The sequence below is a fragment of the Hyposmocoma kahamanoa genome, unplaced genomic scaffold (genome assembly GCF_003589595.1).
Source record: "Hyposmocoma kahamanoa isolate Upper Pololo Valley unplaced genomic scaffold, ASM358959v1 62, whole genome shotgun sequence".
NCBI classification, from domain to species: Eukaryota; Metazoa; Arthropoda; class Insecta; order Lepidoptera; family Cosmopterigidae; genus Hyposmocoma; species Hyposmocoma kahamanoa.
The window spans coordinates 5,417,465-5,432,623 of record NW_020653850.1 but is presented as its reverse complement, the minus strand read 5'-3'; the positions used below and the strand labels follow the sequence as shown (position 1 = coordinate 5,432,623).

Genomic DNA, 15,159 nt, shown 5'->3' with positions numbered 1-15,159 from the left:
AAAGTAATTGGTTAGGTTGTTTGGTACATCATTATTATTATTACTTTGGATTTGATTTAAGAATGTTGCGACACAGTTTAAAGCAAGTAATAAAATATAAATTTCATACCAATTGTTTTTTGATAACTTTAAGATTTTAAAAACTTTACAGCTTTAAGTAGTCATAGGAATCTTTTCATTCTCTACCTGTACAGAAGTTCCTCTCCGAACGAACACCGTCAATCATCTAGGATTTACTTTTACTGAAGATTAAATTCAATTTTATGTCACTTATGATAAGAACAGTCCCATATCTTACTACATAAGTTTTGTATATAGTGTCTGTCCTTATCAATCTCTTGAATATACGGTATGGGCACTATTACGTGTGTTAGCAAGCTTCCACAGGGTCCTTATCAGTCGGGTCCTGACCGCAGATCAGCCCTCATCCTGATACGACTTCATTCGGTTTTCAAAAGGCTAGTGCCTTGGATGAGCTCCCGCGGGTGCATGTACAGCCCCTTATTATTGTCCAGATAGGTACCGGAGCTGTTCACTCGCTCACCTCCCGTTGTGCATTGCACAACTAGCGGTTGCCACATCTGTTGACTCTAAAGGGTCCCGTAAATGATCAAATAACCGCTCACGCGATACATGCAGCCGTAGACGCATACCACACCTAGAGGTGCCGGTGATGATTTTATACCGATTTGTCGGATATCGAAGTTATAGATATTATAGTTACAGGTAAAAGAACTAATATTAATTGCTATTTCGGTAACTACTCTAGCAAACCATAAAGTTTTTAATGCCTGGGTCTGTCATTTAAAAAAAAAAAAAACATCTTCAAAAATACGTCACGACAATCGTGAGTGTTATTGTTTGGGCTGGTGATTTCGGTGTTTATTTATTGAAAACATTCCGTAAGTAGCGTTTTTTAAGTTTACCCTGAATATAAATGTTTATAAACTATACTTTAAGGAGTAATTTCATGGTAAACGTTAGAACCACTCAAACCGAAATAATGTCATATTTATCCAAGTGCACCAAAAATTTCATTAGTGCTTTTTAAGTGCAGGATTTGCGGTGTATTATTGCATTTTATTTGAGATGTTTTTGTTGTAGTACGGAGGGTAAATACCCTAAATAAATATAAATATTTAGCAATGCAGAATAATAATTTTTATTTATACAAACTTGTATTTAAACTGAATGCTTTTCTAATTTGCGAAACCAAATAGCCGCCATTTTGCGGTAGGAAGAGCGCATCGCGTGAGCGGATAATTTGTCAAATTGTACGTGTTTGTTAAACTTTTTGATCGTCTGCGGTCATGTTTGATGCGTTTGTCAAATAATGTACGTCTTTGACATGTTTAATGGAAATCTACATTAACGGCGTGTTTGACAAACATGCTTCACTGCTTCAATTGTCTCATTGTATTAATTATAGTCGTACGTACCGTGTACGACTGTAGAGAGAGATGACCGAGTGCGAACTACAGGCAAGTTTGTCAAACTTGTTTGATGGTTTATTTGAACGTTTGCGACATTGTTTGAAGAAAACGTAATACTACAAAATTACCTCTTTAGTCCCTACTAAAGAGGTAATTTTGTCAGCACGCTCACCTCCCGACGCCGAAGCGTCTCTCCGACTCCAAACTATTATGATAAGAACAGTGCAAAATGCATGTAAATGCATGTAGATGTAGAAAACTAACTGGTCAATGATCGCATAGTATAGTGGCGCTGGCTCAGTACCGTTGCGGCGGGCGTGTATCAATAACGCATCAGCGACCATTACCGGGTCTACACAGTCGCGATTTCATTCATTGCCACCGATTACGAACCCGATATCCTATGCTCGTGTTTTGTAAGGCAGATCATGTAGCGGTAAGTCTAATACTCGTGTGTATTTTGTACTATACCCTTTAAAAGCGATTTGTAAATAAACAGTGTGTTCAGTGTGGTTCCCGGTTTACAGTACGACCAAACAATATCTTCTCATGAGTAGTCCAAAAGCGTTGAAGGAATGAAACAACGAGAATGATAAATAAATTCAGTAGCAATAAAGTTCTTGTGAACGAGTTTGTCCAGAGAAATATTGCCACCTTACGTATTATTGATGAAATTATATATATGTATGTTGTTGCTGTAGGTATTTGCCTTATTTGCCATGTATTATGGATGCAATTTACAAATTAGTTATTTCCATCAATTCTTAACCGAAATTGTAAATAAATTCGTGTATTCAGGTTATAGAATCTAGATAAAATGTGTTACATTACATGAACATACGAAACTTCTGCTGTCGAATATTTTTTTAAAAGCTAGATATCATCACGTATGTTGCTCTGACCCCAAAGTAACTAATTAAAGCGCTAGTTATGGAAGTCGGAAACAAACGAGCGGTACCACAAACACCCAGATCTAAAGAATAAAGAAAGAAGAACTATAATAAAAAATAACAAAGAAACATACATAGAAAACACATATATTCAAGGACTCCGAATAATACATATCGGAGGGATGGTAGGAAAATATTAAAAAAATAAAAACACCCAAACCCGAGATATTATAGAAAAGTTAGGTTTTCTACGTTGGCCCGGCTGGGGATTGAATTCGGGACCTCAGAGATGGCACCATCATGAAAACCGGTGTGTAAGGCATACGACCCCGGAAGCCGTATAATAAAGAAAACAGGGTTTTCAAATGAGAAGAAATCTTAGGGGTACCAGACAACTATTGGATCCTCACTGCTCAAAATTTAAAAAGTTGAAGAGAGGTGTAGAAAGTTTACACTACAAAAGAAAAACGATTTTTGCTACACCGGATGACGATGACGTGACTCTATTAGGGAAGCGTTTGCTCAGAAGGCTGATAGTGCAATAGATAAAAACAAAAAACAGTTTTTGATTTACGAAATTAAGGAATTTATCTAACTCCTATAATATAAATTTCGACTTAGCTTAGAGTTAGCGGGTTAATCTGTTTAAATGACTAATATGCAACCATATGATAACTTCCAAAGGATGTACTAGCAGCTATCTGCTAGTACATCCTTAGCATTATTATAAACACAAATATTGATTTCAACTCTATTCCAGTTTTCCTCAATTGAAATTCGGTACGGAAAGTATAGAGTAAAAAGTACAAATACATCTAATACCTAAACATGAAATTATAGTAAAAGCTAAGAGCTGCGAAATCAGTGAGAGTAAGCATTCCAAATCAAACACAAAGTAGAAATGAGAAATCGATTGAATAGCTAAGCGAGATTGCCGACAAATTCTCGCCAAATAGTTACAGGTATGTGGGTAAAAAGTAAAAAGGCATAATGACTGGCCCGCAAGACAATACGTGAGGCCACTTTAGAATAATAAGCGCGATTTGTGGTGTGCAAATTATACTTATTTCTAAGGAGGACACGCGAATGATTGGTTCTGTGAACGACGGATGCAACATATTTATTTGCCGTTTTGTTCCTGATCTACAAGAAGCGTGAAATTATCTTTACCCAAAATCCGATGATGACGTTCTAACAATAAATGTTTGTTCTTGCTTTAAACAACGTTTATTTTGGTACTTTCTTTGCATTTGCACAATTACTAGACTTTTAGAAGGGTATACTTATGAATGAACCAAACTACTAGTAGTAGAGCTCCTTGTGAAAGAGCGTGTCGCTTACCACCAGACGCACGACTTGTTCGTTCAGTCACAAAGCTGTGCATCTAAAGCGGCTTTTAAGAGCTATAAACGTATATCAAGTATTACTAAAATCTATACCAACGCATGTTCTAATACAGTAATCGCGTGCTATATATACATATACATACATTCGCTAGAGCGTGAAACGTAAATAGCGCATCTTAAAATAGCTTAAGTTGGAATTAACTGTACGTTAGTTATTGACGTTGGTCGGGTATTTGCATAGCAAATAATTGTGACAAACGATGTTTGGTCAATGTGTAATTTGAATAAGATCTTGGAGAAATTTGTCGAGTTTGTATTGACCTAATTTTGTGTAACATTTCATTCGAGACAAGGAGTTATGTTACTTGAGTTGTGTGTGAACTGAAGATTTATGAGATACTGGTCAGATTGGTAAAAGAAGTATTTCGAGTAGCCTATTGTACTATACAAATTTTCATACTTTTATTCAATTCTCCAAATAAATTTTCTTCTCCTATTTCAGCCACTTTTTAGATTGATTTTTGTGACAAAGAGTAGTTTACCTCCTTGTCCTAGGTCCCATCTATCTCTATACCAAAATTCATCAAAATTGTTATGATTATTAATACAAAGATCGAACACAGAAAAAATTTCTTCGATCCGGTGGAACTTGAACCCATGAACATGCTGCACCGTAGCATTGCTCTTACTAACTGAGCCACAGGTCAAGTTACCGAGCTGTCCAAATTTTATTTCGGCAATTTTATTAAATGTAAATTGCATTTCTATGCAAATTACTTTTGTTTGTCTATTTGTTGTAATATGTTATAGTTTTAAGTTTATAATATTATATTACAGTTTGTTATCTCATTCATATGTGTCTCGGTAAACCCAATAAACTTTTGTTATTGTTATTCTCTATGTTCTCGTGTACTCTCGTATTTTCTATATGTTCGATATTTGTATTTATAATAATCATAACAAAACTAATGGAGTTATTTACCAAAAAGAATCTCAATAATCTATCAAAATTGGTTCAGCGGTTTGGGCATGAAAACGTAACACACAAAGTTACTTTCGCATTTTCAATATTACTTTGAATTATGACTTAACTTGGGAAAAATGGAGGATTAAAGACAGCCCACTAAGTAGGGCAACAGCGAGAATTGATAGAAGTGCATGTATCTGCATGAGGCGACACATGATACGAGTGACAGTGCTCATGGTGACAGTTGCTGGCAACTGTAACAACAGTCACGATTTTCAACAATTTACGGACGGACATAAGAGAAAATTAAGATTAATGATGAAATTCTTATTTTCTGCTGTAGCTGGAAAAATTAGTAGGTTGGCATTATCCATTTATTATACAGGGATACCTTTTACTACGATTTTTAACTTATTATTATAAGCGACACGCCCGAGTAAGCAATTGCAGTGCCACTCAGAGCTTTAAATCGCAAACCTCCACTGCGCCTGTCAACCTGAGACGATAAGTTGACAAGTCTCATGTGTCTGGAATTTCACCAACATCCTTACTTTCAAAACCGGAACGCAGTAATGCTCAAATCACTGCTTGGCGGTAGAAATAGGTAAGTTGGCAGTACTTCCCAGAAATAACTCTTTCAGCAAATTTGCTTTTGCTGCAAAGCGGCACTGTTGAAATTTTGGAAGGGCTAGCCGACATACAATCTTTTCACGTTAATCAATATATTTGCGATATTAAATGTATTACTACCTTCCATCTAATGGACCGTTTATGAACCACAAAAAAGGCCCGTATCCAGAGTGATACCGTACAACCAGAGATTATTGCCTAGTTTGCGTTACTGTCGTCCTTTCATTGGGTTTCTGCGGGTAATCAGAGAAAATACGAACGATATGTGTTAAAATTTTTCGCCTAAGCGCCATAATTCGCAATTTGTCGACAAAGACGCACATGTGCGCATGCGCCAACATTAACGAGCGTCACGTACAGTTATCTACGCGACTATTTGAGTTATACAGTTGCGGGGGAAAAGCATAAAAAACATGCCATTCAAAGACACATAGAAGATGAGGAAAAAAGGGAATAAAAACGCTATTCAATCGATTGGACGGACGTGAGCGGTTATGGTTTGGTCATATTTTACAGTCTTGAAGATCGAAGTTAGTAAATTATCCTGTACAATGGTAACGACAGTTAGGCTCAATTTATATTGCAGCGGAACGGAATGGAAGCCAATTTTTGTACCGATATTATACGTTGCATAATGAATTTTATGTTCATTTGTGTAACGTTCAAACTAGATACGAGCAAAAATCCTCCGCTGCAATGCGCGAGCATTCTCGAGCAGGCACAGTATCGTTAGAAAAATTTGCTTCCATTCCGTTCCGTCGCAATATAAATTGAGCCTTAGTGGTTATTTATGTTGTATTTAATTGACAGTAAAAAGTTTGTAAATAAAAATTTTTAACACTTTAGATTTTTGATTGTAAATATACTAAGTGACATGTATCGACTCATCCTAAGAACACAGTCGTATGTGATTATTTAGCGAAAAGAGAATAAGTACGTTACGAGAATGATTTCGTTATTTAAACTAAGGTCTATGTAAAGGTGTTTTGAGAATTTATATACCGGAATTCGGTTCGGAAATATAAAATCAAACAACGGTCGATCTGACATCCGCAGCGAAGAACAACGAACGAAATGTAGGTACTATGTCCTGACAACAAGTAGTCTTGCACATAGATCTTTGTTCTACGGATGAGTCGGTATGTTCAAGTTTAAATTCCATGTTTAAATCCACAGTGTCGTAACGTTTTATTTATCGTTGGATGACTGTCACATCTAGCCTGTTCCCATATCACGACTATTTATCGTGACTGTATCGTGGACGTTTTTATCGTGACGATTTATTTATCGTTCGACGACTGTCGTTCTAGCTTCCCGTTGTCACTACAGTCTGTGGTCGTAACGTCAAAAAAGTCGTGAACAACAGTTAAGCGTGTTGTTCTATGCGTGAACAACTTCATTTAAATATACAAACCACGATACTTTAAACTGTACAACTATTTGTTGTCACGACATAATGGAAACACGACCTTAAATTTTAAGTTTAAAGCCTTAGCGTGTCGTTGTTTGAATATACGCTTCTTGAGGCTGATACAGCGGATTTAGTTTTTGATTTTTCATATAAATGTTCGTTTATAAGTAAGATTATTCATAAAATTCTGCCGAACTGCTCTTGAGGTTTAACTCGGCGAGCGGTGCGTGTTTTTTAAGATTTTTGATGTCCTCTATGGTTACTGGATTACGTTCCTGGTAGGGTTAATTCAGGAAAAGATCTTCACTAAGCTCATTTGGTCTTTGCCATCTGGTTGTTCTCGGATCTAATTTCCTTACTCGTCGCAGAGGGAATTCTTTTAGATCAGGTTTTATTTTGCTTAACTAATTGAAATTGTGCATAACGTGTAAAGTAAAAAGAAAGTGTGTGTGTAATAAAAATACTTAAAAACTACGTATTTTTATTTAATAAATTAGATGCATTATAAACGACGCAAACAATTCTTTTCTTCATCCTGTAAAGTTCCCAAAATTGAGATAGTACCGATTGCCAGTTCACAGGCGATAAGTTTATTTTAGTTAAAACGTGTTTCTTTTTCTATAAATGTCATATCTGGTTTATTATGATTCACGTTTTGATTTCATCACAAGATTTCATATTACAATAACACCACCTACTTAATTTTACTATATTTTTTTATAGTTCTGTTCTTTTGGAGAGATTTGTTACGGTATACGGTAACTAAATTAATTTTTACCTCTCTTTATATAAACGAAAATCTTTAAAACAAAAGAATAACATTAACCCAACAACTCATAGTGAATTTGCAATGAATAGATTTATCCACATAATGTGTATGAGCTTATAGTATACAAAACACCAATGTACGGTGATCCCTGATTGTAAACTATGGTAAAAGTGCCGTAAAAAAGCGTAGATGTTAGAAATGGTTCTAGAAATTTCTCAACACATTTGCAACCTACATAGGATATAACATAAAAGATTACTTGCTAAAATAATATTATCATGGCTAAAACCTGAAGTTAGTTATACTCGTCGAAAGTTAATTCTCTACTCTTAAGATACATTTTGTCGTTTATAGCATTATAGTCATTATCGAAATAATTTATCAATCTTACTCCCAAAAAGTAATGAAAATTACTAACACAATTTCGTAACAAGCTTGCAAATTGCCAACTGTTAATTTGTCAGAGTTCATCATATAATGGTGATAGTAAAAAGTTTTTGCGCGTCGTCGGCATTGAATAAAACTGGCGCACTAGGCTGCCGGTCCCGTTCCCTGTCTACAACAGAAGAAAAAAGAGAAAAAAAACATTGCATCATTCAAGCGTCGTGATTCGCTTGAGTGGTGATTGGGTGTCGATGGGTGCTTCGAAATTCAAAAATTACAGGAAATGTTTTGTTGTACTTAAAAAAAAAGTATTTAAAAAGTATTTGTATTTGACCAAAAAGTTGTTCTTTTTTTATGAATTTACAAGAATGTTTAATTATAAATTAATTACTACGATATAGGACAATAACACACAGACAGATAGTCAGAATCTTTTTAATCTTTAGCTTTCTGTTCAAATGTTCTCCTCGTATTCTAAACTAATAATATGTTGGGAATAAAGACGGTAATCAAAACTTATGACTCTTAGTTAGTAATAATTATAATGATGTAGTGATATGGAAAACAAAGGAAGGAGAAACTTAATTCAAGAAATAATTCAAAATAAAAACCTTACAAATATTTTCCGAAACAACAACAATTTCTACAATTTTATTAAAGAATTCAAACCCAGAAACAGTCTAGTAGGTTTCTTTTGTGAGATATTTACGGAACGAAAACCACACAGGCGCTGACATTTTGACGAAACAAAAATACGTTTCATTTCGACAACTAACACATTTCAGAATGTGTCTAACACATTTCAGAGCCGGGTCTGCGTTCAGAGTAAAATCCAGTGGTTTGTTGTATGTGATGTTGAAAATGAAAGTGTTACATAGACGCCTTTATTAAAAAAACATAGAAATTTGCCCATTGTGAAACAATATTATTATTATCAAAAAATCATGCTTTCCAATAAGTAGACCAAAGTGTAATTTTTTACAACTTGTAATTAGTCAACGCCACCATTTTTATAAAAAAATATGTTCTAAGAACATTCTAAATTTAAACAATAATCATGAGTACAAATACATCTTAACGCGGCTTCTCCCGGTGCGTGATTTTATCGATCACTTCTCACGAGTTCGCACCAAGGGAAGAGACTCGTCCATGATAACACACACGCGTCCGTAGCTGTGCAATGACTAAAATGCATAGCGAAAAATAGATGGGGTCGGGCGCCGCGATTGGTTATCATTCTGCAATTGGTTAATTATCAGTATTTTTTTATAATACCAAATGAAGGGCCGAACAAGTCGTGCGCCTGATGGTAAGCGACACGCCTATCCATAACAGTTGCAGTGCCACTCAGAGCTTTAAATCGTAAAGATCTTAGGGGCACTGTCACTTCGCCCGTCACCTTGAGCATAAGTTGACAAATCCCATGTGCCTGTAATTTCACCAGCACCCTTAGCAGGGCCGGTGTGTGACTGTCGCTGTTTATCGGCCGTGCGAGGAAATCTGTAAAAAAACAGACCGTGTGAGGCCTTTAAACACAGATACACGGATGTCATATCAATTCCTAAGTGTAATAAAGTAACTTTTATGGAATATATATTACGGTTCTCTCTCCGTGACTAAAATCAACTCGTTAGAGACTTTTCTTTGCTCTAGTGAATTACAAATAACTAGCAATTATTTATCATTTTTAATGCCAAATATTTTTTGATAATATTTTTTTCTTCATTTTAGCAAATTTTATTATTAATTTGATTCATTAAAATGTTTAATTAATGTACTTAAAAGTATAATTTGTATGTTATTTTAAACCTTCGATTGAAACGCTGGTTATTGACTGAAACAATCAGTTACCTATGTTACTGTTATCAAACCTCCGTTAGTATTTTACTATCTTATGTGGATTCCGTTATTAATGCGTATGTATATTGTTACAGGGAGTGTATAGTGCACAGGCACTGCGCGTGCGGTGATGCGCCGCGAGCGCCAGCGATCGACACATGCATGCCGCCCGCGCACCCGGTCAGTACATCATTAATTCTCTGTTGAATAAACTGTTTTATTTATTATTAATATAGCAATTCTTTTAAACTTCAAGTTAACGTAGTACGTGATGTGAAGGCAACAATAAAAAAAGCATTTATAACTAAATTGTGTCGATGTTGTGTCATGTGGCAACCCTTAAAAATAAAGTAACGTAATTAATTGGACGCAGTTAATCAAAAAGGATTCAATCCACAAAATAATCAAAAAATGAGTTATATGTACCAAACGGTTCTTAAAGTCTAACCTCTTAGATCAACAAAAAAAGTCTAACACGTAAACATAAATAAATATCCCTGGATTTACATGACATAGTAAGTTTTGAAAATAAAACAAGTATGAGAAACACATTTAAACTTTAAACTGCCATAACTCGAAAGTGACTGGATGTGCATTGGATCCTTTTTGTTTAACTACGCCCATTTAGAAATCTGACGTTTTTGGTTAACTGAAAAAAAATGCGTATTTAATAAAGTAGTATATTATATATATCATACCAAATATATTATTGTCCTATTTGGAACATTTAGTCAGAATTTTAGTAGCAGTAGAGCTCCTTGTGAAAGAGTTCGTCCAGGGAAGTAGCAGTACTTACGTAAGTCTAGGGAAATTCTGCCGCCAAGCAGTAATGTGAGCATTAGGTACTACATAAGTTTCGGTTTTGAAGAGCGTGCTAGTGAAATTACAAGCACATGAAATGTCAATTTATATCTCAGGACGACAGTGCACTTCAGTACTTTGCGATATAAAGCTCTGGGTGGCACTGCAACTGATATGGACAGGCGTGTCGCTTACCACTAGGTGCACGACTTGTTCATCCCCTCATTTGGCATCAAAAATAAGTTAAACAAAAAAAAAATAAAAAAAGTTTCACATAGCTACTGGGAACTGCCAACCGGTACCATTTCAATTAAACAATTTTACTGGATGAAGAAAATAATTGTGTGCGTCATTTATGTAGCATCTGGTTAGAAGTTCTGTGCAGAGTCGATTCTGGCGCCGAAATAAAATGTATCTGAGATGGAATTTCTTGCAACGCTGCAGAGTATAAAATAGTATAAAATGGTATTAAAAAGTGAAATCTTTAGAAAATTGAGATAGCACCGGTTGCCAGTTCACAGTCGATAAATTATTTTTCGAACTTAGTCACTTTTTTATCGAGCGTGCAATATATAGAGATATTCAACTGAGACGTGTATATTGTAATATTATTTAGCACAACAATTTATTACACTATTAATTATTCAAAACAATACATTCGTTGAAAACTGCACATGGTTTCATGCAAATGCATAGTGTGATTTATAACTTTGTTTCTTCACGTTGCACTTTGCAATTTAGTATGAATATGAAAATTGTTCCAGAAAATTCAAACAACAGTAGCACATGAAATAACACAATTGTTTGTGACAAAAGATGTAATCGTTGTACAAATATCTTTGAAAAAAAAAATTTGATTTTTTATATGTTTTATGAATGGATATTTTGTTGGTTTCGGTTTGTAGTAAACATTTTTTTGTTTTTTTGAGGCGTCTAATTGGCCGTCAGATGCGGCCTTGTATAAAAATTATCATAACAGTAGAACGACTGTATATTCTTTTCTCTCTTTGAAAACCGCTCTGAAATAACGGGTTCATAATAAAAGACCACACCGTGGTAAGATATCTGTAACCAGTCATAATCGTTACATTTCTTTGCTTGAATATGCTGAGAACGTGAACTGAGAATTCCTAAATGGCCCTGTAATAATATGTTGTAAAAGCCATCACAAAAAGTGTAGATAGTTAATTACCCTGGATATCAGAAACTCAAAAGGTTTCTATATGGAACAGTGTTGAAAAAGCCGTAGGGTACAAAACAGGTTGCGGTGATTATTTCTGCTCCAATAAGTATCAACACGTCGCTATCACGTTACCAGACTCGTTTTGAGTTTACATAACACACTATACAGGTGCAGATGTTTATCTTGGAAGAAAATGTCGCATGGCATTTAATTCAAAGATCTGTTATGATTTTACCAATGTGACGATTTCAAGTGTAATATTTTTAATTATGAAATAAAGATTGTTCTGATTTTAAGAAAAAACAAATTTGAGTTATGGTAAAAAATTCATAGAGAACCGCGCCCCGGGCATTGTACCCATGACCTGGTACCGTTTACCCTTTGATTGTGTATATTCTTTGACGGAAGTAGCAGCCAACCTGGTCAGCGAAGGCTTCAACGAGGCGAACTGATTCGTGAAATTAAGTCTCGTGAAAATTAAATGAACCTTATAATAAAAGCGATAGAGCGTAAATATTTATATTACATTCTCGAATATTTGCCTAATCACACTTGAATGAATGAGCCGTAATCAAAACGACAAATGGATTGAAATTACGTTCACCACGTTTGCATTGCACTTCAACGTGCAATGTAAATATTTGAATACAGTCGGCGTATTTGATGTGCGAGCAAACTGTCGCTTCCGAATGTTATTTTTTAATGAGATTACACTTCGTGATCTTTTTACAATGGCGGCAATCGAACAACAAGTACATCAACGCTTCAAAAGGCAAAAGGGGCTAAGAAATTTTGAAAATGGCACAAGTAAATTTTGTGAAGTAATTCAACTGCAATGGCATGGGATTTACTACTGTATGGTCAGGTGGGAAAATAGGAACTCCTGGAAACGAGGGACTTGTAGCCTTAACTAATAGTCTAAAGAGTTTAGTATTATAGTAACTAAGTCGATAAAATAGATAAGCAAATTAGTTTAAATGATCTTAAAGAGATGTTGCTACGATGTTCCAAAAGTAAATGTCGGAAAAAATAAATTTAACAGTGGTGAAATCTTGACAACATGTGAACATTACAACTTACTACTTTTACATTACACGTAAAAATTAGAATTAAGAGCGATGCTAAAGAGAACAGGCGTACCAACGTCGCTTAACATTAAGTGTGATTGTAGCTAAACGTGCATTTATTGTTCATTTAATTAAAACAAATGAATAAAATGTATAAGTCAATTTGTGAAACAATAAACTTGGGGAGAAACATTTAATATAAACTCGGAGAGAAATGTCTTATAAAGTTAAATGAAACTGGGTAACGTTTACATAGTAAAATTTGATTCGACAGCCAACGCCGCGGGCTGAGCTCGAAAAAATATTATTATTTGTAATTATATAGTTGGTAACGTAAGCGCTACGTTTTCTAAATTTTGGTGTTCTAGTTCTAGTTCTGGTTGAGATGTATTTTCTGAATGTTGTTCCTAATTTGTGGTTATTGTATCTTTGTTTGCGTTTTAACATATTGTGTACTCAAGCACTTATACAACATGGATGCTTTTTGTTTGAAAAATACTATATTTGTAGTGTAGTTTCGGATAAGTATAGGTAAGGATCTTTTATCTGTTGCTTTTAAGCTGTATACAAGTATTTAGGACTGCCAAAATTTTGCTACTAATAAGTAAATGGCTTTTGACATGTCAATTACAAGATTGTTTAATATGGCGAGTATCGAAATAATAACTTGTCAAAATAAAAAAATAACAAAAAAAATTGTATTTACAATTTTATAGACGAAAATGTGTAACCTTGACTAACAAGCTTTTTCAAATAAAGCTATGCCTTAATTAAATTCTTGACTTGCCTACAGGACAATTTCTAACGAACTCTTATTGTGTTACCAAATGACGGGACGAACAATTGCGCTTGGCCATGGCAATTCCAGTGCCACTGAGAGCTGTATATATACATTTTTCGTAGCAGTAGAGCGCCATGTGAAAGAGTTCGTCCAGGGAAGTACTTTGCCGTCCACTAACTAAAATGCGGCTAAATGACAAATATCCGTTTTAAAGAGCAAAAATTAGAGCACAAAATTCTTTTTAAAAATTAGTTAACGTGTTTGACTTATCGGAACTTACCCTGACGTTGCAAAACTGGGTTATGTTTTTTTAAGATATTTCAAAAAATTTTTTGTCACTTAGTTAGCGGACGGTACTGCCACCTTACCTATTTCTGCCGCCAAACAGTAATGTGCGCATTATTGCGTTCTGGTGTTAAATGGGATTTGTCAGCTTATGTCTCAGGGTGACGGGCGCAATGGTTGTGCCCCTTAGATGTTTACGATTCTCAGATTCTTGCGTCACAATACATTTATGTTTAGAACAGTTCCCGTATCTTCGACATGTTTTTTGATTCTAATGACCCTCCCTATCAATTTCTTGGTTAAGCAGGAAGAGCACTATAACCTGTACAAGAACAGGGACCTTCTAAGTTAAGATCATGACCCTGGGTCAGCCACAGTGTTGTCACAGGCTGTTGTCACTGATATTATGTAGAACAGTAATGTTTTTATGGAAAATAGTGATAATCATCATCAGGTTACACGTATCCACTGCTGGATATAAGCCTCAACTTGGGCACGCCAATTCTCGCAGTCTAGTGCCGCCCGCATCCAGTCCCGCCGGCTATCGTTCTCAAGTCGTCCGTCCATCTTGCCACAGGGCGTTCTACATTATGTTTTCATTGACATGGTCGCCATTCTACAACAAGATTGTTCCATTGGCCAGCAGCCATAAACATAACATCAATACGGGGTTAAAAAAAATTGGCTATTCTTGACAGTGGTTTGCGTAGTCACAAATTCGTTTAAGGGGCAATGTATGCGCTTCTGTAATAGGATTCCGGTTGTTATTCAAAATTTGCGACTTACGAGGTTTAAAACGCTAACTTTACACTAAAGGTATACATATTCGGCTTCTGCGTACTTGAACGACAAAAATCCATGGCAGTGACCCGTTTTGCTCTTCTCAGGGGAATCTGCCTTAATGAATAAGTAGAGTTTAATCAATACGAGGATTTCAAGTGTAATTTTCTTCCTATAGTAATAGTAAATAGTAGCAGTAGAGCTCCTTGTGAAAGAGTTCGTCCAGGGTAGTATTGCCACCTTACTTATTTCGGCCGTCAAGCAGTAATGTCAGCATTATTGTGTTCCGGTTTTGAAGGATAAGGGTGCTGGTGAAATTACTGGCACATGGCACTTGTCCACTTACGTCTCAGGTTGACGGGTGCAGTGGCAGTGCCCCTCAGATCTTTGAAATTTAAAGCTCTGAATGGTACTGTAACTGTTATGGACAGGCGTGTAGCTTAACATCAGGCGCACGACTTGTTCGTCCCATCACTTGATGTTATAAAAATAAAGACCTGTGAAATAAATATCATTTTGATAAAATGTTAAATTGTGCGAACAGGCTGCGCTTGTGTTCAATATTTTTTCATGCAGTTAATTTTCCCACCCTC

General features: G+C 35.5%; 1 long non-coding RNA gene across 1 annotated transcript in view; it reads left to right on the top strand.

Moving 5' to 3' along the window:
• Nucleotides 1–15,159, top strand: part of LOC113229624 — a 152,393-nt gene that overhangs the window by 16,852 nt on the left and 120,382 nt on the right. Inside the window, exon 2 of the long non-coding RNA XR_003310427.1 lies at nucleotides 9,765–9,849. This is a non-coding gene — a long non-coding RNA (uncharacterized LOC113229624). The remainder of the gene's footprint in view (nucleotides 1–9,764; nucleotides 9,850–15,159) is intronic.